Below are 27,731 nucleotides of genomic sequence, written 5' to 3'. Positions count from 1 at the left end.
AGCATTGTTGCTGCCTCATACACAAGAAGCAAAGGTGCTTGATTTTATCATTGTTTATTTGTAGTAACCAATTGTCAGGGGGAACAAGTAGTGAGAAATAGTCATGTCTCGCTTACACATTCAACTGAAAATGGCAAGTTCAAAAAACCCTTGCCATGCAATCAGTACAACCTATTGATTGCTATTGCATTCCTGACTATGAACATACTTGATCTATTTGGTATTTTGTTTTCAAATTCACTGACTTGTGGCGGAATTACTTTCTTGCATTTCTTTTCAAGTGAGAAAAACTGAACTCTTGATTTTACATTTCCCAGGGAAACATCCTTGTGCAGCAATCAGAACTAGTTACTGTCATCAGACAGCTGGAATGGTCTTGATGTGCTCCGGAGTCTTGCAGACAGCAAGTCAACAACGATCACGTTGGCTACTCTGTAAAAAGAATAGAAAAATAATCTCAGAGCAGCATTCAGAAGTTATGTACCAAAGAGATTCAGACCTATTTTCTGAGCATATTTCACACATAAGGCACAGTGTGTCTTTTAGGACTTGACTTCACAGTTCACCAGAACAGATATTCCACAGAAGGTATGGAAAGTTTCTGGGTCATTCTGCCCTTACAGAAGTAAGCTGTTTTGCACTTTCATTGTGGATGAACTCCTCAGGTAACATAGATCAACCCAGGGATGGCAGCCAGGATCAGCCGAGACTCTCAGCTATCTGACAAGCCCATGATCTCAGGGCAGGTCTGAGGTAAAACTGTGGAGAAAAAAAAAAAAAAACAAACAAACAGCAAGTCAGGGGCAGTGAGAGTACCCAGAGCCAGACCAGTGAGGTCCAGAGCCAGGCACAAGCAGAGCTGTGCCAGAAACAGATACACAGTGAAGGGCCAGACCCACACTTAAAATGGAGCCCTATAAGCAGAGGGGTGGATGGGCCCCCAGGCAAGGCCAGCCAGGGCAATTAAGACCTATTAACAGTGTCAGGGTCCTGACAGATGCTGCTTCTCAAGTTCTTGAGAAAGCCTTACTAACTTCTTCCTGCTAAAATGAAGTCTTAATAAATGAGCACATTTCTCAGGTACAGAGTGCTTACTGCCTTGCACTTAACTGCTCCTTAATACCCATCTAACATCTGGCCATTTATTTAGGGTCTTAATTTTAGAATCTTCTAACATTTTGGAAATTTTGAGCAAGAGATCTCAAGGGATATTTTTACTTCAAATCATCTGTTTCATTACATTAAAGGAAGATAGCGGGGTTTAATTAATATGCCTAAGAACAGAAGAATACCAGAATGACCATTCTGAGTCAGTCCCCAGCTCCAACCTCCAACATCAGGCTCAAAGCAGCATGCTAGGAAAGAGTACAAGAATATGGTGAGATTGCTGCCAGAATAAACCTGCTGAGACACAGGCTCTTCACCTCCTTTTTCCTAGTAACTGGAAGAGAAATCATTCCTCTCAAAATGTCACTCATGTTTTAGTGAGGCTTCTTTTGTGTAGATTATAAATAGTCTTATTAGAAGCTCTGATTTTTAGGATTTGAAGATCTGAACTCTGGGACTAGTATTACAGAAAGTGCTTGCAACTGAAGCACTCAGAATGGCTAGCTGAGCATTTCAGAACAGGGGTTTTACACACTGCCCCATAGGTTGTTGGGCATTTAGTCCTTTAATGATCACCTGTGCTACTGCCTTCTGGTGCACTGGTTCCTGAATTTCTCCTCTGTACTTGTGATCACTTGATGCACTTTCATCAGATTAAGATGGTTGGGCAAAAAATTTGAAAAGAAACGTTTCAGCTTTATTATGGAATATCAGATACTCCATATCCCACTGATGGTACATTTTGCTCTCTTCAGTTTTGGGTTTTAGAAATACGTGTTTTGTTTCAGTTGAATCTTACAATTTGTGTTTAGAATCCAGCAACTGAGCTGGATTATTTAAGTTCTGTCATTTCTGTAGGAGCAGCAGTTTTCAGTCACATGTAGCTAGCAATTTTTATGACATATGAGCCAAGATGAAACTCAGCAGTTTGCCTTGATCATTTTCTCTCTGTACTGTTGAAAGGACTTCAAATATCAGTACTCCTGTTGGCAACTTACATTAGAAAAATGGAGTGATGACTGTGGTATGAAAAAGCTCTTTCAACAGAGGTTTGGTTCCTTCCTCCCCCTTAACAATAAGTGTTTGAAAAACATGGTGTAGATGTAATGACATCCTACAGACTGGGCAGCAATGAGGACCAACAAAAGCCTGTAACTCTTATTTCTAGCTGCCACAGAAGTGAAAGGAACAGACACCTTTATTTACCATATGTCTGACCAACAGGTGCTCTTTCCCCACCAGATTTTGCCTGAACATGCCTGAGAGTCACTTGATTATAAAAACTATACTGACCCAATGTTTGTGAAGATGTAGATTGAACTTTTGTGGAGGTATTTGATCATTAAGTGCAGCTGTTACTGAAAGTCATTATTGGAACATACAATCCAATGAGAATCTTGCAAGCTTTAATAAGAACAGTGTCATTCTGGGTTGACTGGGGCCATTGATTAGTATTACAAACAGTGTAGCAGTAAAAGCACATTTTTCCAGTGATTTTACCTGGTATGATTTTTATCTTGTTTGATAAACAAGATCATCTGCTTCCCTGGGACAGTGTCCAGTTCTGGGTTCCCCAGTACAAGAAAGATGCAGACTTACTGGAACAAGTCCAGCACAGGGCCACATGGCTGGTGAAGGAACTGGATCATATTTTATATGTGGAGACAGCTATGAGACTCTTCAGCCTGCAGAAAAAGTGGCTTTGAGGCTAAGGTTCGATATCAATGTGATTAAATATCTGGTAGGAGGGAAGGAAAAGGAGAGACAGACTCTTCTCTGTGATTTCAAGTCCAATAAAAACAAAAACTAAACAACAAAACAAAAACAAGTTCCCTCAGAACACTAGAGGGTGGTCAACCACTGGGACAGGTTGTCCAGAGAGTTAGGGGAGTTTTGATCTTTAAGAATATTCAAAACCCAACTCACTGTAATCCTGAGAAGCCTGCAGGGAACCAGCTGTAGCTGACCTTGCTCGTGAAGGGAGTAGACTAGATGATCACAAAGGTACTGTCCAGTCTCAGTTTCTTTCTGACTGCACAAAGAAAACTAAATTCTTATTTACCAGACATCTACTAGCCAGAACAGCAGGAGGAACATATCAACAAGTCTAATGTGGATAATATAAAAACAACAGTCCTGCATGCTAACAAGCTCAGAACTCAGCTTCAGGCACACACAAAAAAAATAAGGAAGAGAAAATCTGAGAAATCTCTCTCCTACCACACAGTGAATGCTGACATGAAGAGTTAAACACTGGATACTTATTCAGGCTGCTAATTCCATTCATACTTTCAGAATAATGTAATTCAGAACTTGATAGCATTTAGCTGTAACTTTCTCAATTCATAGACATGAACAAATGGTAGCCCAAGTATATTTTTGAAGGGATGCAAGACATGGACTCCTGAGGGCTCTTGGACAGAAGACATTTATTACCCTTTTTCACTACTACATATACTTTCCCCATAGCCCCACGTGCTGTCCACACGCCCACATCTGTTATACAATTGGTTAGAGACCCTCAGACATGTGCCTCAAGCCAGCCAGCAATTGCCCACTGCCCCAAAGCTCATCTTTAACACAGCAGCCAATTTACTTTATCTCAACCTTGCTCAAGTTGTCATTTCTACCACTTGTTTTCTCATTATCTCTAATTCAGGGACACGTGAAACAGCATGGAGCCACCTGCAAATTCCTTTCCCACTTATTTTTCACAGCACTTTGCCATATACTAATAGCTCCTTCCTTGAAATGAAGTATGCTAATGGACAAGTCAGAGAAGTTCTTTGTCCAACCATCTGCTAGTTGTTTTCCTGTTCTGTCACTTGAGAAGTCACAATGGAAGCACCTATTGTCATTTAGTATCTATTAATATATTTAACTGTTAGCATACATTTTACACTCAATTTTGAGTAACAGAAGATTTTACTAGATAAAACACTTTGTAATAAGAAAATGTAGTATGTTGAGTTAGCTCCTTTATTGCTGTCCAGTAGCCTACAGCAACCTCTCCCTTTATTGAAAAGAAGTTCTACTAGAAATGTATTTGTTTCACGTTAGAAAAAGTAGATTTAGTGCCATTCTGATACAAGAACATGGTTGTCTGCCAAAGGAAGCTTCTAAGATGCTAAGGAAACCCCCATGAGACAAGGCCCATGTCCTTCATCAGAATAGTCATGCCTGCTTTAATTGATATGTTTTGCTAGTGGACACAATGCACAGATGTTCTTGGTAGCACAGGTGCCCCTCTCCAGCTGAATACAAGACAATTATAGCACAATATCAATTTAAGAGTATTTTCAGACAATAAAAAGCAGGAGCATCCACTTCCACACATGTAATTACTCTGACAACTTCTGTGCAGACGAGCACTTAAACAGTGTTCATTGTTAAACTGAATCTGAGTTTCAGGCCAGTGGTCCTTCTGCAGCACCAGGGTTCCTGCGGGTAAGGAGTATGTCAGTCTGGCAGCTTGGGCTTCCCTGCATCAGCTCCACACAGCCCTGGCTGTTAAAGACCATAGTGATTGGCTTGCCAGGTCTTTCACCCTTCTCTGAACTATTTCTCTTCAGTATCTGACATCCTTGTGTTGATTGAACAAGATACAGAAACAACCCCCCTCTTTGACTGTTACTTTTTCTAAAGAAAATACAGTTATTCAGTGGACAACAGTCCAACTGCTTTGAAACTTTTCTGCATTTAAGGAAGAAAGCTTTCTTCAGGCTAGTCTGCAATTTCTAGAATTCTACCAGATATTTTTGTTTATAACAGATGTTTATCATGTTTTGCCAGAGGCTTGAACAGTTGGCAGCTTTTCCTAAGCATCAACTGTTAGCACAAGAAGTACAGGAAAGCTGACATACCTGCCCTTTTACAACAAATCGTGATGAAGAACATTGCCAGCTATAATATGAATTTTTCATTTTCCCTTTACTGAATTTCAGAAGAAATTTAGCATTTACTGCAATGAGTTAGCATTGTATGAGGCAGGAGATTAACACTGAATTAGCAGGAGGTTTAGTTGCTTAAATTCAGGGTACAACTTCACACTGATTTATTTTCCAGTAAATAAATACTACTGAATTGATTGAAATTAAATCTTTTTCCTTCACAGGTAAGATACGCCTTCCAACAACCTGCATCCACCCAAAGAACTTTCTGCTGCACTTCAAAGTGACTGCTTAACTCTAGGTCTCCTTGCAGAAAAATAATGGCTAAAGAGGTGACAAGATCTAATGCAGAAAGGCATAACCGGGACATGTGGAACCAGGTATGTTTAAAACTGTTGTTTTGTAACTCCTCTTGCACAGTCACCTGCACTTGATAATTTAGAACATGCACAGGCCTTGCTTTACATAGGCATGTGACATTCATATTATCCTGTCCCACAACTGATGGAGGTGACACACATTTCTAACAATTAACTCAGGTAGCTAGATCTTAGAGAAATTTAATAGATAACCTAGTATTGAGTAACGTTTCTCAAAAATACTATTTAGTGCTTCAAGAAATCTGGCCTTGACAAATGATATAGATTACCAGTGCTAATGGCCTGAATACATCCAATTAGAACTGTAGAACAAAAATAATGAGGGACTTAAAAACATAGGTGATAATTAGGTTAGTCAACAAAGTGTCTGTGGTCTAACCAAAGACATAACCTATAAGACGCCTGTAGAATAGCATGCAAAAAACGATATATTTGATCTGTACTGAATATGGAGGTGCTAATGACTGAAGTATATTTGTTCAATACATAAAGTAATTGGAAAATGCAGAATAGGAGATGATAGCTAGAGCAACATGCACATTGTACAAATTACTAGTTAAAAGCAGCTTTATAACCTTTAGATTCAGGGGACTGAGGAGCTAGATCTGGTTGTGTGGGGATTGGTCACAGCCTGGATAGCACCCTACTGTAAGGCCCTGAATGGAACACAAATCTAGTAGCCATTATGTACCTGGGCACTGCAGACAGCTCGGTCCCTCAAAGGGGTGGCATGAGGAGCAAATGGCTGTTGCAGTGGGTGAGGAGGAGGCAGCTCCAGCATCAGCAGCAGCTTGCAGTCCCTTGACAGCAGTAACAGCCAGGGCCAGAGCAGCTTGTGGCCAGTGGCAGAATCAGGCTCTAGAAGGAACAACGAATATGAAACACCACCATTACCTTAGATAAAAGGAAAACTCAAGCATGCACAGCATTACATTTTTGCCCTACCTTGAGTTTTCTGAAGTTTAGCGCAAATTCCTCTTCCACAGAAAGTAGCTGGAAAGGGCATAACATTTAGTTGAGTATTACAAAAACAGTAGTTAAGGGGAAAACAGGACAGTGGAATAGGACAGACGAGCAGAGGAAGGGAAGGAGCCTAGCAAGGAACCAAATCAAGCAGTAACATACCATTCGTCTAATAACAGTAACAAGAGGTGCCAGGTCTTTATATTTAATGCTGTGAGTAGATTTATTTCTGCTCTTAAATCGGTAATGCTTGAAATCAATACCGTAACAAACTAATGGATCTGAAGTCATTAGTGGCGCGTAGGAAGCTTACTTCCTAAAAGTAATCTGCATGAACATTAACATTAGAGCTAGTCAGAGAATATATAATTTTGCCTATGCAAAAACTGATATTAAATCTTCCCAATTAATCTGAAAAGCAAATTATTCCTATAAAAATCCTAAAATTCCTTTTAATAGGTCCCTCAAAATTTTGGGGGTAAAGCTTCTGAAGTAAAACATTTTTCTCAAAAATATTGAGGAAGAAAACAGATTTAACTTTTTCAGGATTACCTCAGTAAAATTCTTAGAAAATATCTAGCTCAACTGTCTTTTACTGATGGGCAATATGTAGAAATTTATTTTAGTAAAGCTCTATCTAGCAGCAAAAGTTAATGATATGGGAAATAATGAAGTACAGTGACTACACTATCCTGATTCCTTTGCTTTTAGCTAGATAAAGCCAAATAAATTTCTGTTGTATCAGGAAATTGAAAGACTGCGGCATTACAGGAACATTGTTGCAGACTTCATTATTCTTTAGTCTTACCATAACCCTTGGAACCTTTCTTCTAATAAAGAAAATCAAATGTATTTTTATAAGGAATATCTACTGACACTGAGCATGTTGATCTTGCTAATGGTTTTGACATAATACTTACATGAGAGGATTACAACTTCGTAATGAAAGTTTGTCACTGAAATTATCTGTTCAAAGAAGGGACTCCTCTGAAAGAGCAGCTATACTTCATCAAGAATGTCCTTTGCATCCAAAGCAGATGAAAAAGGTCACTCCCAGGATTTGCTCATGGAAGTGATTTAAAGATCAAAGCCGAATTTCCTTAAGTGGTATATTCTTTATTGCAGCGCTGGATGCACGGGGGATCCTTCCGCCTATCATGCATGTTCAAAGTGACAAACTATCTTGTATTTATATAGTGAAACAATGAATATTCAAGTAGCACCTATACATATTCATTACCTAACCCCGCCTACCCTCGCTTCGTATGCTAATTAGCTTATCAGTCCTTGCGCTTGCGCAAAGCCTTCCAAGAATTGTGGGCCAGGGTCTCCAGGATGTGGGCAGTGGTCTTTGGGAGGAAGGCCATAGGTCTTCCTCGTAATGCACTTTCTTAATCAGTTGTTTTCCAGGCTGTAAAAATGCTGAGTTGTCTTTCGGTTTAACTGAGGGTCGGCGGATAACAGGATATCTCAGTTAACAGGACAGAACAGACAGTTGACTCAAGTTATCTCAAGTCTCAGCCTGACTGAGTGTTAATGGATAATGGGGTGTTTTCAAATAACAAAATGCTTAAACGTAACAGAAGGTCTATGGATAACAAGATGTTGTTTACTTTGTCCTTGCTAACTTTTAATCACAAGTTCTATTCTATCCTAAAGTAAGTTTATACAATATCAATCCACAAGCTTTATTCTATCCTAAAGTGAGTTTATACTATATCAGAAGACAGATCCTGCTATTATAAGTCGATACTTGTTGCCATCCTGTTTCTGTGCTCATTCCTATCATTTATGACCCTACAGAAGACAGCTCTGTTCTGGAAAAAAAAAATACTCTGAAATTCTGTATTAATTATTTTTAAAAGTAACCTGCAAACATACAAGACCTTCGGAACATAGCACAAATGCTGATTGTTACATTTCTTTTCACCCTATGGGAGATTTAGTAACTTCAAGCACTACTATTAATTTGCTTGTGTTTTATCCTTTCAGTCCATTTCTTTTCTTCCTTCTTTATGCCTCAAAGTTGCTATTTTCTAGAGAAGTGTATTAAAAGAACCAAGTGTGAGATCTAACTGGAAATAACAAATTCAGTTGAATACATCTATAAATAAAGCAAATTCTAATAAAACTGATTTCTGAACACCTGGCAAGTTCCAGAAGCATTTATAGATAAAAATATATTTTAAAACATTACAGAAAACCTGTAAGAACCTGTGTAACATAGCTTAACATAATTGCTATCACTTATTATCTATCAAAACTCATAACGTAGTCCCAAGCTAAAAGGACAAAGTTTATAGTAAATACTAATGTGTTAAATTGCATTAATTTTAATGGTATCTGTGTGTTGCAGATTAAACACAGTTACTTTATCAATCTTTCTTCTTGTTAGAAAAGTAAATATTAATATACCTGTTTCACTAACAGATCCTTGCTAAAGAAGTGAATAATTTACAGTACACAAAGTCTGGAGGTATGGCTGTAACGAAGTCGACTAAAGTATACTCTGGGTAAAAGCAAAAACTGCCATTAAACCCCACAATGATAAGGACTGGAAAGAGGGTTGAGTTCTTTCAAGAAGATATTAAGATAGAACCACTTTATATGATGTAGTACATACCAATCTACCAGTTCAGAGTATGTCATCCTAGGGGTTTGAAGCCAGTTGAAAACACTAGATATACACTAGTAGAAGAAACTAGCAGTGGGATGGGCCCTCAAAGAAATTGTGCTCAGAATTACTTAACTAGCATTCTGTGAAAGACAGAGTTCAAGCATCAGTTCACTTATTTAAAATACACTTTTCTGTTCTTGTTGCACTGCAAGTTTTTCCTTAATGCTGAAGTAACTTCTACTCTCACCATTCCCCTTACTCTGGTTTTCTGGACAGACACCACCCCCTCCCCCCCCGCATCGTTCTTTCATTTTCTTCCCATCCTTCATTTCTTCTTTTATTCCAAATGGCATCTTTCATTCATTCTCCTCATTCTTACTTAATCCTTTCTTCATTTTGATATATTTCAGTCTGGGAAAAAATAAATATTTACCTTTGTAGGAAACTGGAAAAGCACAAAAGCAAGCTATTTTTCATAACAGGATAACAGGGAGGTGGTGAACCATGTCTGCAGCAGCCTAATTTCTGGAAACAGAACAGTCCTTGAAGGGAATTAGTCAGAGTTCATCTGCCAGTCCCACTGATTGTGCATTCAGGAACTCTTTGTGTGCTCAGAAAACTAAGAAGCACGCTAACTTTGTAACAAGACCTTTGAGACGCTATCACTGCAACATTTAGCACAAATTTAAGAACTTATCAGCTAATTAACAAAGAATACATTGTAGAGATATTAATGACAAAACGAGAACAAGGAAGCATGGATTTCCCTCACAAACACACATTACTACATGTTGCTGCATGCAGTGCACCAGTTGAATTACAGTCATTTGGAACAGCCTGCATTTACTCTGAAATTAACAATTTTTAAGAAGGTTCATGCCCAGTGCTAGAAAAATGTAACTAGATATAAGACCCTTACTAAATACATTTTGACATTTTATTCCCACTTCAGTTTTAAAACAATATCGTTCTGTTTTTAGAAGCTCAAAAAAGAAAATGGAATTCTTTTAACAAATAGCATTAAACTAAAGGAAGTTTTGGAGGTACTTAGTAAACTTTTTTTTTTATAGTCTAGTACAATCTATTGAAAACTAAACAATGTAACTGGGTTGTGTGTTGTTCCTTCATTTGATTACATTGTTCAAGCAAATGCAATCACAGCAAGATTAACTTGTCTCTGATATAAGACACAGGGCTCAGCCAGAGGCAGTTGTTAGTTTGATATCTGTTTTATATGCAATTACCTGTTTTCAAGTCAGAACTATCTGACATGAACAGGGGGTAGCTTGTTTTACACGTAAGAAGGGCAAGCTAATTTCTCTGGATATGGTTTCATTTGACACTTTTACATTGAAAGCATTTGAAAGGGAACAATCCCCGTACTTACTACCTACTTTATCACATGACAATACTACAGTGCCTTGACTTCATCTTTTCTGCAGCAAGATATCCAGTATATATTTGTTACTTTATAGGAAATACCTTTCTTTAGTGAAATGATAGCCTCAACTATCAACTGAAGGCTTTCTGAAACAGTACAGCAATAAGTGTTGTAGCAAAGAGTTCAAGTCCTTAGAAAGACCTCTTGCCCATTCACAGTTCTTTTGTAATACATATTCTGTACTCACCTCTTTCCTTTCTTTGTTCTCATCTGCAATAAAAACATACAACAACTTTCTGAATCTATAGGAAAATAGTGTTCTACCACTGAGCCTATCCTCTCATCAGAGAGCCCATGGAGGACCAGGTTTCTCATACTTCTTTCTCCCTTGGTTCTACTCTGAAAACAACACTTGTTTCAATCTCAGTAGTATCTCTCTTAATTCCCCCCACCATCATTTGGCAAAAAAAAAAAAAGAAAAAAAAAGAAAAAAAAAACATCATTTGGTTCGAGTAATTCTCAGTGCTTGAAAAGCAAGTTCCTCCATAACATACCATTCATTAACATTATTAGATTATATTATCTATTAGATTATGATTAATCACTAAGATCTCTAGGAAATTTAAGTGAGGCACATACTGCTTGTTACTTAAAGCCACCTGCTGTAGTAAGGTTGGAAATTATTCAGCTGCTATGAAACAGTACCATATGATCAGATTTTTTTGCTAGCCCACTTACCAATTTGATTATATCAAGAGGGAAAAACAGCAGCAAAAGCATTTCTTAATTGTTAGAAAGACAAGGGAAAAAAAAAAAACAAAAAACAAAAACAAAAAACAGAACAAATCACCAGTGAGGAACACCACCTCATGATCATTCACCACTTAAGAAAGGTCCTCAGTTGGAAGTTGCACTAAGGTTTTTTGATATCTTTACGGCCAACTTGGTTCAACAAAGAAAGGAAACCATTACAGTAATCCACAGTAAGCATCAACATTTGTTTCTATCCCTTTTCATAACGTACTACAGCACTGTCCAATTCAGACTGTAAGTTGTGATTAGCAAAGAAAACACCAGTTAGGCTGTTCCTCAGGAATCCTATGGCTCTGTCACAAAACTAGAGTTACAACAAGAGAGACCAATCCATGCAAAGTTAAGCTTGAACATAAGTAGCCTTTCCTAAGCAGAGCTTTATTGCAAGGACTCTGACTTGAGTTCAAACAGTAGTAGTAGCTCTCAGTTGCATTTTCTAGAAGCAATGTTTAGGTATAATAAATCAACACAGCCTAACATACACTGGTGATACTCACTCAACATCCATCACCTAAAATTGTGAGTTGAGAGGACCTGTACATACTTAACTCTATTACCTCCTTCTGATCTAAGAGGAGCAAGCCTTGAAACTCTTGACCAGTGTGGTAGTTTTACCATGCTGGGCAGCTAAACACCACAGCTGCTCTCTCACTCCCCCTCCTTAGATGAAGAGGGCAAGAAGTAAAGCAAAGAACAACTCATAGGTTGCGATAAGGATAATTTAATTAAAGGGAAATAATAATAATAATTAAAGAAAGATTATTATGAACTAAATAATTTAACTAAAGGGAAATAAAAAGGGAAGTGGGAAAAGGGGAAAAAAAGGAAAACAAATAAAACAAATGAAGGCTATGTGGAAGTGCAGAGGACAGAAATTACTCTCTACTTCCCACAAATGAGTGATGATTGACCACGTCCTTGAAGCAGGGCATCAACACATAGCCGGTGTTCGGGAGGAGGACCGATGTTTTCACAAGAGCCCACCCCTCCCCTCTTCTTCCTGTTTCCACCTTTTATTGCTGAGTGTGACATCATATGGTATGGAATATCCCTTTGGTTGGTTTAGGTCAGCTGCCCTGGTGATGTTTCTCTTCTCACTTTTTGCCCACCCCCTAGGAGGATTGGAGAGAGGCCCGATGCTGTGCTAGCACTGCTCAGCAGTAGACACAACACTGGTGTGATAACACTGCTGTTCAGCTACAAGTGCAGAGCACAGTACAGTATGGGCTGCTGCCAGGAAAGGTAACATTCCAGACAGACCCAGTACAACCAGAAATGAGCTCAAGCAGAGTCCTTGTCTTTCAGCTTTTTAAGTGCCTAAGAATCACAATGATACCAGGGATATTATCATGTTACAAGTAACAGATTGGATAGAATTGTTTATGGGCTTATCACTTAATAGTGGAAACTCTTACTTTGAGTTATTACTGAACTAATACTTCATACGTGTATGTAGGAAAAGCATTAACACCAATTTGAGTTTCATGCAAGAAGCAAGTGCAAGTTAAACAATACCGTGATAAAAAAAAAATGTGAATAAGAGCATCACAGTTACAGGCAGAGGGAAATACTTTCCTAATGAAGTAGGATAATTGTATATAAGGCTTAAATTAACGTATAATTATCATTTACAGTAAAACTGAGCGTAACAATCTGAATTAGTGCGTAAAGACTCTTCGAAAAATAGTAGAAACAATATGCAATGCAACAGTATGAAACTCTTACTTTCTTACAATAGAAGGGTTTTAAGTGTGATTCACCTATGGAAATATTATTCAACTAATTCTGTTCCTGTAGCCCATATTGAATTACTAGCATTCATTTAAGAATATAAGAGAATAGGAGTACTTAACTCAAGATACTGCTTTCAACAAGTGAAGCCAATGCAGAAAGTTTTGTGCCAGGAAACACAGAGGAGCAGCAGCTCCCCAAAGAGCTACAAACCAGACATGGTAGCAGTCAGGAGAACCAGAACTTCCATCAGCCAAGGCCCAGCCAGTCCCCTGCACCTCAGAAAAACAAGCAGGAGAAAAATCAGCCCAGGGAAAGCAACTAGCAGTATTAATCTTCATATGTACTCTTAAGAGCAATAGAGGATTACGTGATCTAAAATCAAGTTAAGGAACCACATCAGAATTAGATCTAAGGGATATTCAAGGTCAGATATAACTTAAAAGAATACACCTGAAATCACCCTAAAAAAAAAAGAAGCTTAACTCTAGCTTAACAAAATATGACAGTACTAAAATTCACACACCAACTCAAACAAAGGGTAAGCTTTTAAGGCTGAGCTTAAATAGAACTTCTGGGCCTGTGGGCAGAAGGCGTGGGTGGAAGTACCAGCTGAAGGTGGCGAGGGCAGTTAAGGCCTGTTAGTTCACTCAAGGCACCAACATATTGAAGGTGTTTTTTGCTCCCATGAGAGTGGCTTATTTACTGCTATCTGTGCAGCTATTCTATTGCTATTTCTTGTCAGACATGATAAAGTTTAAACAAAAGAAGAAGCCTCTCTTTCAAAGTTGCACTCTGGTTGAGCAAACTTGAAATACGTTCCCAAACATTCCTCGTGTGACATTTAAAATCACCACAAACTCTCTTCAAGCTCATGATGTGAATGATATTTAAGTTATTTTCAACTCCTCTTTTATTCTAAATTGGACTTTAACAAACCACCAGGTGAAACAGCCATGAGGCTGTTCCATGTTTCCACTCCTTTTATCAACAGAGCAAGAATATTCTGAATCAGGAAAACAGAAGGCATGTCAACACCATACAGTGCACCATGCACAGATGCTGGTTTGGATTGTGGAAGCGGAATGGAAACACCAGTACAGTACTTCTTCCAGGCCAATAACTCCTGCTGAGCACTGCTTTTCAGTAACATTAACCATTCTAACCAGAGTACAGAGCTAACTTTGTTCTGAAACTTCTTTGACTACTACTACCTTTCTCCTCTGCACAGTACAATAGCACACGTCATAGGTACATTTAAAATGATCTATAATAAAACAGACTGAGCTCTTGATTTTCCCTTTGGAGTCATTATAAAGATCCCAGATGTGGGGAAGATACACCCACAGCCTGTTCTGCAAGGCATTGCTGGACATTCTTTAAAATAGCAGGTGGAGCGAAGGAGAACTGGCCATACTGATGGAAGGATCATACTGTGGCGCTCTTGCCATTTTCCAAACAGTAGCTGTATGGCTGCAAATGAGCACAGGCAGGACAAAATGTTCTGAGCTGTCACAAGGCTGACAGAAATGTGATCACATGCTGAGCAGGCGCAAGTCATGTGCAGAGCCAGCTGTGCCAGTAACTGCTTGAAAATTAAAGTGTGGAAGCAATGGGGCCTACGTAGTCCTGTGATATCTGTTTGAAGCAGTACAATTCTTCCAAAATATCCTCGGTATACAGTGCTTGAGAAGCTGTGGATTCTCTGAAGAACTACGTTGCTTTTTTACCTTTTGTTTAAGATAAATCAATTATATGTACCAGGGCCAGGAGTGACTAGGCCTTAATAGCAGTAACCAACCTCAGGTGGGACCCACACCCACACACATACTTACTCTCTGACTGTGAACCAAAGAGTTCTACTGAAGCTCAGTTCAATATCTGTTTGAATTTGGTTGTAGAACTGCTATTCTGTAACTCAGCTGTGGTCTTCTTGGTTGTTGGTTCCAGACCTAATTTACAGGCTGGCTTTCTATCTTGGTTTTGGGCTTATCCTTGTTGTCATGCATCTACTGAGTGCCTACCAAGTTTTGTTTGACTGTGATTATTTCTGCTAGATTAGTTTTTGCCTGAAGTTTGATTGCCTGGCTTGACCTTGGACCTCCATCATCACCAAAATTTGCTGTATAATCCAGATGTTTAATCAAATTTGGCTACTATCCTTGAGTCAACCTTGCTCAGGTAACGGAGGGCTAAATGCTGCTAACCTTGTTACTGTATTTAGCTCCTTGTTTATTAAAGAAAAGCTAGTTCTTGCTGTCCCCTGACAAAATGAAGTTTAGTAGCAATAGAACTAGTTTGTATGATTTTCAGACATCTGGAATGACTGTATTTGTATTCAATAGAAAATCTCAATGCTCTTGTTACCAGTGCTTTACAGCTCATGGAAATCCCTATGCTTGTCTTCTTCAACTGTCCTTTAGGTCATTCTTGGAGTTTGTCACTTGTGTAACCCATGTTTAAACTGCCTCCTGAAGGTATGGTTCTTCTTTCCCTATCCTGAGGTGCCTGTTCTAGGTGCCAATATGAGCAAGCATGCAGTGAGGCAATATAGAGAATTGAAAGCCAAGGATAGAAAGCTGATGGAGGCTGAGCATAAGGGGTGAGACAGGCTTACCTAAGCAAAAGAGATTAGGTATCAAACTTCTTGTAGCTTTGCTTCTAGTTATGCAAGAGTCACAGGCTGGCTTTGGTTGTTCTTTTACCACTTCTGAAAGCGATTACAGGGAAATTATTTGAGTGAAAACTTTACTTAGTGCTTGAGACAGCCCCTGCTGTCAAATCGCAGTGGTAAAATAGTGACAGGACAATCCATGGATTACAACATGTAGTTGTTTTAGTCTTTTCTTGTCTTATCTTAAAAAATGTTGTTAAAATGTTTGTTATGAATTACAATGGGCCAAACTGCAACTCAGATGTGACCACTCCTGTAGTATCAGTCAGGTTCTACCATACTTTACAAGGGAGGCCTGCCAGGCCAGATACTGTTCTCAGAAAACTAGCCTGCTGGGGAACATTCCCTTCTCTCCAGAGCAGTGTTTTTTACCACTGAATGACTTCTTTTTAATGAGTATCTGTAAAAGATGGCAGCTTTGCATTCAGAGCCTCAAAAAGAGGAATTTCCTCTGTCCAAAGCCATACCGATGGAAGACAAAAAAAAATGTTAGCAAGGCAAGAGCAGTATTTTCATTGTGTACTTCAGAAATTGTATGTGAAGTAAGAGTTGTGCAAGGCTACTCAGAAACACAGGCTGCCTGAGTCCCAGCCTCATCTAGAAGACCTATCTGTGTCTTTGCTTGCGCAGGAGAGGACATTCTCCTGGAAAGAAAACAGATTAATTCTGCCTGATGGTTATTACTAGAGAAGATACTGGCTGTTTGGTAGCAGAATCTGTATTTGTGAATGTGAGTTATCAGCTCTTCTGTCTATGATAGTCCTTTTGTTCTGTGTGAGAGCTGTGAGTTAACTGAACAACATATATTGAATTCTGGTGTTTGGTGGGGTGTGTTGGCAAACTCTATAGTGGAGTGGGATCAATGGTGCCAATACAGCAGTTCCCAGTCAAGCTAAATTTGCATTCCTCATAAAGTGCTACTGCTGCCTCTGCAGGATTCAATTTCCTTTCTATTTTTATATGATTTTCTAAGTCTGTAGTTAATATTAACTGACAGGGTTAGCCGAGAATCTTGGTATTTCCTATTACAGTTAATTAAGGAAACTACTAATTAATGTACAGACAGATGCTTTGTGGTAAATTGCACTGCATGAATATCATTGCCTTCACTGCTAATTCTTATTCCTACTGATTACCGACTCTGTCTTATACTATAAGATGCTAGAAGCATGCGTCAGGCTTTCTAACAAATAGACTTGTAAAGCAAAGAAGCTTTTATTTTTAAGTTTTTGACTATTTTTTGAGTCAGTTGTCCAATATCTTTTTTTTTTTTTGTACCTAGAATATGTGGGAGCTTGTATTTCTAAGCTTTATTAGTGGAGCTTTGAGAAGAGCGTAGAGGGCGAAGGAGGACTTATATTCATCAAGAACTCTTGCAGTGCACCTTCGTTCTTACCAAATTGGTGTAAGATTCTAACATAATGTAGAATCCAACTTCTCGTTTGTCTCCAAAGAATTGTCTCTGAAGAAATTGCCATCAGGTAACCTCAAGAATGGGCTGCTCCACAAGGGAAGGCTGACAGGAAGGTAGGCAGGACAGTGGCCTTGCCAACGAGGGTCGCAATTCCATGAGATCTGTGTGGCAAGAAGAGCCAGCATAGCTATGGATTAGAGGTTGCACTTCAAACCTGTTGAGCCAGACCAAGTATGAGGGCCTCAACTTAAATGCAGCATGAAGCAAGGCAGAGAAAACCCTGGTGAGGCTTTTCACAGCTCTTGCACACAATGTGTTTGTCTGCATCATGTCTGAGCTGGCCATGAGCACAGGCAGCCAGAGTGGGGTGGCGAAACCTGCTGGAGCACTGCCATAGCAGTTGTAAACTACTCTGTTCCTGAGCTGTTTCCCAGACAGGAGGTAGGAATTCAGGTTAAATGGGTCTACAGTCTGATGTGGTACAGCCATTGTTAAGGTAATGCGTTAATAAAACTTTCTGGCCTTAAAATCTTAATCTGACCATGCAATAACAGGACTCCAAAATTCATCTGAATGAACTGCCTCAGATTGAGCAGATTTAAAGCATAACATACTTTTGTAGACTAGTGCTTCCTTATTAGCTGTCAGCATATAAGGCTGTATTCATAAAAGCAGGTAGCTGTGATCTGAGGTACAAAGCAGCATTCTCTAACACCTCATGGAGTAGAATTGTTTCCTGAGAGACTGGCTGTTTACCTTGTCCTTTGTCTGATAGTTTGCTTCCTGTTCTCTAGGAAGGGACATGCTGGGGTCTCCTGACTCATACCTTAGCAACAAGCAGAAGGTTGTATTTGGATTGTAATGTGTCTGAAGACAATGCAACGTGAGCCGAGAGGAAGGAGATCTGTGCTTGAGACAGATCCTTCTCAGTTGTCTCCTGCAGGAAGAATATGAGAGCACTCTAATTGGAGTTGTACCAGTTTGCTCTGTTCTGCCCACACTTGGTCCCAACAGGGGGGACACCAATGGCAGGTCTGGCTCTTGCAGTCCTGTCCCTGAAGAGCCAGCTTCAGTATGCTGACTCAGACCAGAGACATCCTGCCTCAAGTACAGGTACAGCCCTCAGCTTAATCAGTGGAGCTGGTACTTTGGAGAGGAGAAAAAAGCTTTGCTGTGTTTGTAAACTTCATTTGGAATCAAGGAAACACAGCAAGTATGGCCTGAAGGCAATAAGAGATTAATTCTTGAACTGGCTCACCAATAGGCAGTTCATTCAGTTGAATTTCCAAGTCTTGTTCTTTTATGTCCAAATTATCAAATTGAAGGTACTACAGCTCAATCAAAACTACTAGCAGGCAAGCTCAATGCTAACTTGCGTTGTTTCAAAACAAAAGATTTTGGAATTGAGCGTGGAAGATGAGCAATCAGTACAAATAAACAGGACATAAGTTTGATACAGCATGATTGTACTTGGCTGAGTATCCTTTAAAACAAGAATATGGCAGAGCACAGTCAATGGATTGTGACAAGCTCCATCGCACCAGCCTGCTTTTCTAGCCGTGTTGTACTTCTGCCTTTATCAAATACCGTATATTCATATCTCAGCGTGGTTAGCCATGATTATGATCATCCTGATATCTGTTAAATGAGCTGCTTTTTACCAAGCGTAGTTTCCAAGACCATTAAAACCTACCTTTAAACTAGGTAGGAAGGGGGATGGGGCTGAGGCTAGGATTGTTGGGGCTGTGCCAGGGGGAACAATGGCAAGGCTGGAGGATAAGGCTATGGCCCAGCTGAAGTGCATCTACACCAATGCACGCAGCATGGGTAACAAACAGGAGGAGCTGGAAGCCATCGTGCGGCAGGCAGGCTACGACTTGGTTGCCATCACGGAGACGTGGTGGGACCAGTCTCATGACTGGAGTGCTGCAATGCCTGGCTATAAGCTCTATAGAAGGGACAGGCAGCATAGAAGGGGTGGTGGTGTGGCTCTCTATATTAGAGAGTCTTTCGAGGTTGTAGAACTCGAGGTTGGGAATGACAAGGTCGAGTCCCTTTGGGTTAGGATCGGCAGGGACAACAAGGCTAGTGTCCTGGTCGGGGTCTGCTATAGACCGCCGAACCAGGATGAGGAGACGGATGAGGAATTCTACAGGCAGCTGACAGAGGTTGCAAAATCATCAGCTCTTGTACTCGTGGGGGACTTCAACTTCCCTGACATATCCTGGAAGCACAACACAGCCCTGAGAAAGCAGTCTAGGAGGTTTCTGGAGAGCGTGGAAGATAGCTTCCTGACGCAGCTGGTTAGTGAACCTACCAGGGGTGGTGCCCCGCTAGACCTTCTCTTCACAAACAGAGAAGGACTGGTGGAGGACGTGATCGTCGGGAGCTGTCTTGGGCAGAGTGACCACGCAATGGTGGAGTTCACTATTCTTGGCGAGGCCAGGAAGGGGACCAGTAAAACCGCTGTATTGGACTTTCGAAGGGCTGACTTTGAGCTGCTCAGGACACTGGTTGGTGGAGTCCCTTGGGAGGTGGTTCTGAAGGGCAGAGGGGTCCAGGAAGGCTGGGCGCTCTTCAAGAGGGAAGTCTTAATGGCGCAGGAACGGTCTGTCCCCACGTGCCCAAAGACGAGCTGGCGGGGAAGAAGACCGGCCTGGCTCAACAGAGAATTGTGGCTTGATCTTAGGAGGAAAAAGAGGGTTTATAAGCTTTGGAAAAGTGGGCAGGCCACTAAGGAGGACTTTAAAGAAGTAGCGAGGCTGTGCAGGGACAAAATTAGGAAGGCCAAAGCTCATCTGGAGCTCAATCTGGCTACTGCCGTTAAAGATAACAAAAAACGTTTCTATAAATACATCAACACAAAAAGGAGGACTAAGGAGAATCTCCATCCTTTACTGGATGCGGGGGGAAACTTAGTTACAAGAGATGAGGAAAAGGCGGAGGTGCTCAATGCCTTCTTTGCCTCAGTCTTTAGCGGCAATACCGGATGTTCTCTGGATACTCAGTACCCTGAGCTGGTGGAAGGCGATGGGGAGCAGGATGTGGCCCTCATTATCCATGAAGAACTGGTTGGTGACCTGCTACGGCACTTAGATGTGCACAAGTCGATGGGGCCGGATGGGATCCACCCAAGGGTACTGAGGGAACTGGCAGAGGAGCTGGCCAAGCCACTTTCCATCATTTATCAACAGTCCTGGCTATCAGGGGAGGTTCCAATCGACTGGCGGCTAGCAAACGTGACGCCCATCTACAAGAAGGGCCGGAGGGCAGACCCGGGAAACTACAGGCCTGTCAGTTTGACCTCAGTGCCAGGGAAGCTCATGGAGCAGATCCTCCTGAGAGTCATCATGCAGCAATTGCAGGGGAAGCAGGCGATCAGGCCCAGTCAGCATGGCTTTATGAAAGGCAGGTCGTGCTTGACGAACCTGATCTCCTTCTATGACAAAGTGACGCGCTGGGTGGATGAGGGAAAGGCTGTGGATGTGGTCTACCTTGACTTCAGCAAGGCTTTTGACACCGTCTCCCACAGCATTCTCCTCAAGAAACTGGCTGCTCTTGGCTTGGACTGGCGCACGCTTCGCTGGGTTAGAAACTGGCTGGATAGCCGGGCCCAAAGAGTCGTGGTGAATGGAGCCAAGTCCAGTTGGAGGCCAGTCACTAGTGGCGTCCCCCAGGGCTCGGTGCTGGGGCCGGTCCTCTTTAATATCTTCATCGATGATCTGGACGAGGGCATCGAGTGCACCCTCAGTAAGTTCGCAGATGACACCAAGTTAGGTGCGTGTGTCGATCTGCTCGAGGGTAGGAAAGCTCTGCAGGAGGATCTGGATAGGCTGCACCGATGGGCTGAGGTCAACTGCATGAAGTTCAACAAGGCCAAGTGCCGGGTCCTGCACCTGGGGCGCAATAACCCCAAGCAGAGCTACAGGCTGGGAGAGGAATGGTTGGAGAGCTGCCAGGCAGAGAAGGACCTGGGAGTGATGGTGGATAGTCAGCTGAATATGAGCCAGCAGTGTGCTCAGGTGGCCAAGAAGGCCAACGGCATCCTGGCTTGTATCAGGAACAGCGTGACCAGCAGAGCGAGGGAGGTGATCGTCCCCCTGTACTCAGCTCTGGTGAGGCCGCACCTCGAGTACTGTGTTCAGTTTTGGGCCCCTCGCTACAAGAAGGACATCGAGGTGCTTGAGCGGGTGCAGAGAAGGGCGACGAAGCTGGTGAGGGGCCTGGAGAACAAGTCCTAGGAGGAGCGGCTGAGGGAGCTGGGCTTGTTCAGCCTGGAGAAGAGGAGGCTCAGGGGTGACCTTATCGCTCTTTTTAGGTACCTCAAGGGAGGCTGTAGCGAGGTGGGGGTTGGCCTGTTCTCCCACGTGCCTGGTGACAGGATGAGGGGGAATGGGCTTAAGTTGAGCCAAGGGAGTTTTAGGTTAGATGTTAGGAAGAACTTCTTCACTGAAAGGGTTGTGAGGCACTGGAACAGGCTGCCCAGGGAAGTGGTGGAGTCACCATCCCTGGAAGTCTTTAAAAGACGTTTAGATGTAGAGCTTAGGGATATGGTTTAGTGGAGGGCTGTTAGCGTTAGGTTGGAGGTTGGACTCGATGACCTTGAGGTCTCTTCCAACCTAGAAAATTCTGTGAAAAAATTCTGTAAAAACAAAGACTAGGGCTTGCTATTAACAGCACAAAGGCAGTCCATGTACCTCCAAATTGTTACCAGTTCTTTATTTCCTCTCCCTGGGAGTGCTGCAAAAACATATCCCATAACATACTTTTTCTATTCATCTGAATAACCAGCAGTGTGCTGAGACCTGTTATTTCTATTCATGTGCTGTAATTGCCCTAACCTATAGTGTTGGTTTTACAGAAAATGCAGTATCCTGGAGTCTCTAATTTAGGTGCTAACAATATAGACAGATGAAGTTAATATGTTAATAATCTTAATATATTAATAATAAAATATAAATATAAAATATAAATATTTTATATATAAATATAAAAAATAAAAATATAAAACATTAATAATATTAATAATATATAGGGTAGCTATTAGTGTATATATATGATACCATCTTCAAAAAGTGTATGGGTCCCTTGGCACTTACCTGTATATGTAGTTTATCACGGTAATCCTGGTGAGAAGGGACCTCAGGAAGTCACTCATCGAACCTCCTGCTCAAACCATTGTCAGGTGTAAGGTCAGGTTGCTCAGGGTTTTATCCAGTTGGGTCTTGAAAACCTTCAGAAATGGAAACTGCACAGTCTCTCTGGGTAACTTGTTCCTTGGCTTTCCTGAGAATTTTTTTTCCCCTGTATCTGCAGTTGGAATTTCTCTTGATATTACAGTTAAATCCACAGTTTAGCTGTTTTAATTAGGAGTGATGTCAGATGCAGAACACAGTGCTGAGACCTGTGTTGGCCTTAGGTGAAGTGCAGGTGATGGGGACAGAGGATGTCTGTAAAATCTGTGCTCCAGGAGGGATGTAGGAGCCCTACTCATGCTGCAATTAATTGCACTTGGAGCTCTGTCTGTAACTCAGCCAGGGTAGAGGTTGTTATAGAAAAAGTGCCATGACACCCTATGTACCCAAAAGTCAAAGGTGTGTGAAACTAAGTGATATATAACCACTGAATTGGTCTTCAATACTTTGTTTACCCAACAAGCTTTATCCTCCTCCCCTGCAATCTAGGCATGATTTGTCTGTATCTGATGCTGCTCATATCTTTGTAGAGCTACAAAAACAGCATGAAATCGATGTGATTTTCTTTCACTGCTGCCCGAAAGGGGCTGAATAGCAGCCCTGGAACAGAGTAGGCTTGTTGACTTCATTCTGCAGCTGCATGACAAATCTGCCTCTAAGCCTGCAGCTTCAAAAAGACAGCACAGTATCTGTTCACAGAAAAGATAGCTTTTGGCTTGTCTTTTTTTTTTTCTTTTTTTAATAATAATAAATTTAAACTATTGGGTTTAAATGGAAACTTAGAAACAGGTGACTTAGGCTTTCCTCACTTGCCAGGAGAAGCTTCCTACTTATTGTTCACAAAGGAATGAATGGGTTATCCTCAACTTAAATATTTTTGCTCCACGTGTGGGGAGATTAACATCTATTTTACAAGAAGCTTAAATCCTGGTATAATAATTATATTCTGTTGTGTGAATCTGTTTATTCAAGGTGTGAATACAAAGTCTCTTTAATTTTTATGGGCTTGTTCTTCCTATATCCCTCTCTTTCTGTGTGCATTTGTCACCATGACAACTTCCCATGAGTTTGTCTGACACTGTGCACTTCAGCAAAGTTACAGTTAACCCTGGGCCTGAATAGAGTGCCAGGGAATAACATTTGAGCATCCAATTTCCATGACCTCATGCATAGTTCTGCTCTGGAGTCTGATGCATCCATGTATGCAAGTTTTAGAACAAAGATTTAACATTTACTTCACTGGATTCAAGCTGCAACATATTGCTATTTCTCCAATACCTTTTCATTCTAATTATATATACACACTACTGACATGTTTGTAAAATCAATATTAAATTATCACTTAAAATACTAATAGCCTGACATATAAAGGTATCCATATTTCCTTTAGAAGTCATTCTTCTTAGAGTCTAGTTTAGATTTTTTTTTTTGAGTACTGGGATCATCATTTAATGTGCCATTTTTCTACCCTGGAACTGAACTGCCTCACACCTGCCTCTGCCCTTTCCAGTAACTTAGAAAAATATTCCTGCCTCTGCAAACTCGCCTGATTTGTTTTCTTTAAGTCAGGAGTAATTTTTGAACTTAAATTGTGGTACTCAAAATCTCTGTGCATTCCTTGATGTGGGATGCCCATGCTGGTGTCTTTGGGAGCTGTGTTGATCTGTGCTGCTGGGTAGTGGCTGCTCGTTGCCATGTATCTTCACCCCTCCACATATTATTTTTGGTCTCCTGGGAGAGTGCACAGATCTTTTGAGTACCAGACACTGGGACACTTTACCAAAATAGGCTTTTGGACTGGAAGCTTCAGTTCCTTGAATGACTTGTAGTGTGTTTATTTGGCATATTTGGTTTAGTTCAGTGATAAGAGTGCCTTAATGTTAGAAAAGGTGAAAATGAGGCAACTCTGAGCCTGCCAGAGGCAGTAAGGACAAAATTTTCAATTGACTTATGGATGGAATTGACCCTTATCAATGTGATGTTTATTGCCAATTGGATGACAAGACTGGTTAAAAACCTTGCATATGCTATTTCCCCTTCACCCTCAGAACAAAACCCTCAGCCACAAAGTTTCTTAAATATACATGCCAATACACTGAGTTAGCTCTCATAGGGGGGCCTACATTGTAGCTGGAGATACTAAAAGTACTGCTTCTGCTTATTGTGTTGGTCCTGCATACTCCAGCTGGTAGCTGCCGTGTCTCTGGATGTACATCATGCATAATGCATCTGTTCTCTGAAGCAGACCTGTAAGAAATGTATAAAGCCTTGCATCAAGCGTTGGAGTTGTAGGGAATAACCTGAAAGATGCACAGAGGATTCTCCTTTCCTAAACAAAATATCTCAAATATCTGAAATGGAAATCAGTTAGCTTGGTTGCATTACCTGATCAGAAGGGTATGTAGAAATGTGACAGCTGTATTTCCACTATAAAAAGTCCGTTCCAGTCCTTGCTGAAAGGCTACTGGAAATAGCTTCTTTGAATTGTGATTCTGGAGACAGGAGAGGTAGGCTAATCTTCCTATTGTCTTGCTATTGAAATAGTGTTCCAGGAGCTTTATAGGACTCATCATGAAATCTCCTTAACAGGGTGAGAAAGGTCAGTTTTCTATCACCTAACAGAAAAAGAATGCACAAACTACTTAACAGAAGCCAGAAAAATGACTCCCCACTATCTCTTAGTGAATTTGTTGGTGTTTATTCTTTTACAAGCAGTGGCAGAAATGTTGAGAAATACCTGCATGACCTACAAGACTAATACAGCTGTGACAAACCAGTTCAGCACTACAAATAGGAAGGATTTCTTAGAAGCAAAAACACAATCTCAGCTGGTTGTGATAATGGTGATGCAATTTTAATTATTGGACTCCATGCAAAAACGCATTCAGTTGGGAGCAAGTGAAGATGTATTAAGTTTAGTTTCTCGACTGTAGTTGATGAAATGGTTAAAGAAATATTTGGAAACACGTCAGTGTACTCCGAGCCAAAAATCCACTGGACTATTCTACTGTACTACTGTCAATAATAAGATACGATTTGACAATATCCTTAGTGATAAAAATGCAGTTCCAATAAGTTTACAATTAGATGGCGTCAAAATCCAGTTTTCAAAAATAAGCAAAAATCTTTCCTTCAACTCTAACTCTGAATTGTAACATGATTCTCAGCCTGAGCTGTCAAAATGAATATATTTAGTGATCCTGAGGGCAGGTGCATAAAGTAATGCTTCAGCATTCAGTAAATGTTTGGTAACTGCTTTATTTACCAGTAGGTGTCACTGGAGTCCAGCAGAGAACTGTTACTTTAAAAACGTCTTTTCTACTTGATCGGGCCTTCATTTCATAAACGTTTAGTATTTGTACATGTTGACTTATAACCAATAACAGTGAAGAAATAGAATCAATGCCCTTTCAAATATGTGTTTTTTTTCCACTCTCAGCGACTGGTAACTGTTAATGGATAATTCAATGGATTGGGAAAGAATTTTGATTTTTTTTTTTTTTTCCTCTGCAGCATGCCTGAATTTGATCCAAACTGAAAATGACTAAAGTGATTATTCAGTGCAAAGGTGAAGCCAGTAAGCAATGTCTGTATGATTACTCAGCCTTTACTCAATATTCCATTGGCAGGGGGGAAGAAGATGATGGAAAATCAAGCCAGAAGACTTGGATCTTCAATTTCTTTGGCACCTACACTGAAAATTACAAAGCCTGGGAACTCAATGGGACAGGAAAGATCTGCACTGTCAGCCATGGAGCAGCTTTCTGCAAGTCTGAGATAAAGCATTTAGGGAGGAAATCTAGTGGAAGCTCCACTTCTGGTATGTGTAGGTACCTACCTCTGGAAATAAGCAGTATGCTCTTACTGATGTCTATTTTTCTCCAGTCTTAAAGGTAAATTACTTCCAAAGAATACAAATAAAAGGAAACCTCAGAGGTTATCTGTATAACCACCTCTCAATAGCTTTGTGCACTAGTACTTCATTAGTGGGATATTTCTTTGAAGATTTAGATATTGCATCTTATAACTTCCATTAGGAGACATGGAGCACAGCACTGATCAAGCCTGCTTAGGAGTGAGCTGAAGTAGACTGTGAAATGATATTTCTTGTTTTAATGAGCTCTTGTCCTTTTTTGCCATGCCTCTGCTGGGTAGGTGATCAGCAATGGTATTTGGGTTAAAATGTACTTTCAGGTACTCATGTATTTGCTATCTGTAAAGCTCAAAAAATCATCAGGTAGACACCTGTGGTTACCAAATGTTCTAGCTGTTTGAGATAACACATCAGAAGATGAAAAGAAAGGGAATTTAGGTTTTGTTTTCTCTCAGTTATTACAAAGATATGGTAAAAGCATTCTTCATGAAAACCAGCAGGGAGCCATTATGAGTTATTTGTAGCAGTCATAGCTTAAGCCTAAACTCTTGCATAAATGTGTTTCTCCAGTCTTTCAAATATTTACCAAGGAACGAGGTGATACACAGTAAACATTCATCTCAAACTCAAGATCACACATCCAGTGGAAAACTATAGTATAAGGAGGCTGTTACAGGCCAGTATTATTAGGGTAATAATGTGCTTGTGGACAGTGAACACACAGGGCCTGTTCTGCTGTCTTGAAATGTAGCAAAATCCAGTAATGAGTTTTGGTATGTCTAAAGAACCAATTGAAATGCAGGTTCTTTTTTAGCCTTGTGCTAAATTTAAATACAATTCTGAAATACTTTATCACTTGTTAGCAGGCACTTCTGTACGTGGTCTCTGACCATTTCACAAAGCATGGTAACGGTGTATGTAGTGAACCTTGTCAAATGCAGAAAGGATTGCAGAACAGGCACCATGTGTGGTGTTGGGTGTACAAAGTTCTTGTGCAACAGGCAGAAGACATTGCAGCTCTTTATGGTACTGCTCTGTAATTGGAATAAAGGGGAAAGTAGTTGGTTCAGAGCTGTACTGTGGCAGGAAACAACAGTAGCCACTAACTGATATTTTTGTTGCCTCCTCCTTCAGGAGGAAGTCTGCATGTAGTTATTTTTTAATTTTCATTTCATCAGTTTAATTTGCTAGGTAATTACCTCTGCCATGAGTTTCGGGGATGCATTCATCAGTTCTCCTTAGTCCTGCAAGGTTTCAGTAGTTTGTCGATTTGCTTTTCCAGTTGTTGTTTGTTCTTTGTATCATCATCCACAACTTCCGAAGGCCACACCACACGTACAGGTCTCAGTGCAACTACTTAGTTGTTTGACCTGACATTGCTATGGCTTAATGTTTTGTGACTGCTATAGAAGCACTTGGTTTCTGGCTGAGTTCTACTCTTTTTGAAGAACAGAAACAAGTATTTGCGAAATACAAAGGTGAAAACTAAAATCTTATGAATCAACTCAAAAGGGACAGAGTGATTATAGCATCTGTGTTTGAAAAGCCACACAGAAACCTAATAGGGAGGAGAAAGGAATGTAAATGTATAAGTGGAGGTCATGTACAAGCAGGTGAAGGAAGCACATTAATGAAATTAGCAAAGGTAATGGCTGCTACCCTAGGAACAGAGCAGGGCAGTCAGTTCAATCA

At 40.6% G+C, this 27,731-nt stretch overlaps 1 protein-coding gene across 3 annotated transcripts in view; it reads left to right on the top strand.

Annotated features, from left to right (window-relative positions):
- WAPL (WAPL cohesin release factor) overlaps window positions 1–27,731 on the top strand; it is a 155,177-nt gene that overhangs the window by 52,093 nt on the left and 75,353 nt on the right. For 2 of the 3 annotated variants that reach the window (XM_084289739.1, XM_084289735.1), the window contains exons 3-4: window positions 5,222–5,377; window positions 25,795–25,985. The gene's annotated coding sequence lies outside the window, so the exon portion shown is untranslated. Of the gene's footprint in view, window positions 1–5,221; window positions 5,378–25,678; window positions 25,986–27,731 lie in introns of all 3 variants that reach the window. The other variant, XM_084289736.1, reaches the window with a different exon arrangement.

The sequence above is a fragment of the Netta rufina genome (genome assembly GCF_964035555.1).
Source record: "Netta rufina genome assembly, chromosome: 7".
Classification (NCBI taxonomy): Eukaryota; Metazoa; Chordata; class Aves; order Anseriformes; family Anatidae; genus Netta; species Netta rufina.
The sequence above is the reverse complement of the archived record's forward strand: the minus strand, read 5'-3'. Positions and strand labels throughout refer to the sequence as shown.